Here is a 3,115-nt window from a genome sequence, read left to right as displayed (position 1 = left end):
AATAAAAATTAATAAAATTTTCAATCTATTAATCAATCAAAGCGGGGAACATAGAACCCGGGGAACATAGGACCAGGGGAACATAGGGATGATCCCAATAATAGTCTGTCGTTTTCTAGCTGGTTTGGTAGGAAGGGCTAACAACAAGCTATATGCTAGCTGGATGCAGTCATGTAAATGCTGTATGTTGCTTTCCATTCCTGCTTTTTAAAACGACGGGGACAGATACAACATGCCCATGGACTGTTACTGGAGTTTCTTTTTGAGTGGATTTAAAAATAAAAGTGGATTAAGGCTTGTGGACAGCTGAATATCTTGCCCCCTTCAACTCTTCTGATGGTAAGTCTATGTGTAATTTACGCAAGCCAGCCTGGGCTCTTTTAACAATATGCAAAATATGCTGTACTCATACTGAAGTTATTCTTGGTATATACTGTATACTAGGTTTGATCCTTTGTAGTTCCTTCTAATTTGTGTAACGTTACGGCTTGGGATTCCACGTCATGCTGTGTGTGTGAGAGAGAGAGAAAGATAGAGAGATTGAGGGGGATACTAATTAATTTCGCCGTGGGGGGGCATAACCCACGGGACAATATATTGGTAACTTGTTTCAAATGACAATATATACCTCTGTGATTATTATTGTACGGATCTGAATACGGGCGTGCACGTGGGAGCATGCACAAAGATATTACAGTGATATGCTAGTGCTCCCGAGTCCGAGAGAGAGAGAGCGAGAGTTTTGAGATCTGGGCGTGCGTGTTTGTGTAGGTGCTATTGGAAACGTGGCTGCATTGACTGTGATCATATATTGATTGATGGCAATGGTGATAGTTGTACTGTACCTACTTAAATATTCGTACCTTGTGCGGTTTCGCCGAAGCTCTGATGTGCACAGTAGGCTACTCAGTGTGTGGTTTCACCAATGCGTGCACGCGCGTGTTTGTGTGTGTGACATTGTGATACCTCGGTACATGTTTGCAAAATGTTTGGTATAGCGCCCCCCCCTGGAGAAGAATTCACCAGCCACCACTGGGTCATAATCTCGTGGGGTCGGGGTTTCGAATCCTGACTCTGCCAGCTATCTGACTCTGCCACGAACCCTGACTCTGCCAGCAAGCTTGCATCTCGTGGGGTCGGGGTTCAGAGAAGGATTTTGACATAATTGACAAATGTCATAATCTCGTGGGGTCATAATCTCGTGGGGTCGGGGTTTCGAACCCTGACTCTGCCAGCGAGCTGACTCTGCCAGCGAGCTTGCATCTTGTGGGGTCGGGGTTCAGAGAAGGATTTTAACATAATTGACATGAGCAGTGTTAGCCCTGTGATGTTTACTAAATGAAAAACATACGCTTTTTTATCGTTTTGAAAACCCCACACGAACCACGGCTCCACAAGATAGACAATCGCCCACTATAGGATAACCCTCGTTATATTCCATTTCGGGCACACGTTTAAGCACATTTGAGTGACATCACTGCACGTTTGTTTCAACCAAAAGATGCCGCTCTCTCCAAGAGTGGTTTCTTTATTGAACAAAAACATATGCAAACAGAGGTTTGAGGGGGAATCACCGGCTTTATAGCTCGGTCCGCAACCCCCAAAGACAAAAGTCTTTCTCCGGTCCGCCCTGCAACAACTGTGTGTACCGAGCCGCACTGCTTTGTAAATAAAAATTTCAGTCAATCAAACAAACACAACTGGGAGAGGCAAGCAGTATTATCTTCATATTGGCTGCCACATACATGTTCCGCAAGGCTCTCGGTTTAACCCGAGCGCGCCAAGCGAAAACATTGTCTGGTGCTCACGCTTCCAATTAAACGGTGCGACGGGCGACAGTGACAGCCTAAAAACGTCAGTGCCACCGCCCACCGCGCCACTGGCTCCCACCGCCTGCCGCACGTTGTTAGTTGTCACTCTCGTCAGGTCTGAAGAAAACTCTGACGCGCGGCAAGCACCAATCGCTTCCTTGCTTTAGTCCGTCTAGGGAAGAGAGAACAACGTTCTCCCTTCCTCCAGTTGCATCTCGCGGTGTCGAGGCTGCTAGGCCCTACACGCCAGTGAGGAAACCGGATGTCGGTCCAGGGAATCCCCGCGATAAGCGGTGGAAGCCAAGCGATGGAAGTGCTGGTGGTGTTGACATCTCCAAACTGAATTCACACTAATAACCATCTCCATCTCTCAAGCTGCAGAGCGCATCGAATGAAAGATGAGTTGAAGGATGAGTACGGCCTCGCGCCACGGTTTATATACGTGACGGGAAATGGGCGTGGCCGGGTAGATATAGGGTGCATGTGGAAAATACTTTCAATGTATACAATAAGTATAAACGGGCTAGTCCAATAGCAAGCAGAACGCTAGACAAGAACGAAATATAACAAGGACACTATGAAAGGAGGAAGGGTCATTACGTCAGAATACGAGCGTTCTATGCTCTGCTTGGTGCCAGACTTTGGTGCCAGTTCTATTGAAGCTTGTACTTAAATTCTAAATATACAAGCTATCTGAGGAAATATACATCAACCAATATATCAAACATTAGCTAGTTAACAATGCAACAAATTGCTGATGATTCTGAAATCCGAGGTAATAACCTGTTTAAATGACGAGGAGACGGTTGATCCTTCTTTTATAGTTTCCTTGTGGTAAACATGGAAGTGGAATTGGGCACAATTTTAAACAGTGATCATACATGATCCAGCCATATACTAGCTATTGACCTAGTCTTGTTCTCCAAACGGTGGACGTTTAATTTTGAAACTAAGCCCTTCAAATAAAATGTGTCTTGTGAAACACTATATTCGGGAGAAATAAAGGTAGACAAGAGAGCCACCTTTCCACTAGCTTTAAAGGGAAGCTACACAAGACAAGAAGGGAGAATGAGAACAAATCAAGGGACCAATCATATGATCACAGAAGGCAAAAAAGACATAGCACTGTGCTAAAGATGCTAAATAGGGGGATTGCTGGGACAGAGAGACTATACACTATATCATCATGCCATATCTCTATAGGCTGCACTGCATTGTGTGTGTGCGTGTGTGTGTGTATATATTATGTATTATATGTTGGGTTATTATATGTTGGGTGGTACAGGTGCTCCGCTGCTTCCCAT

This window comes from Notolepis coatsorum, assembly GCF_963971535.1.
Source record: "Notolepis coatsorum genome assembly, chromosome: 6".
NCBI lineage: Eukaryota > Metazoa > Chordata > Actinopteri > Aulopiformes > Paralepididae > Notolepis > Notolepis coatsorum.
The sequence above is the reverse complement of the archived record's forward strand: the minus strand, read 5'-3'. Positions refer to the sequence as shown.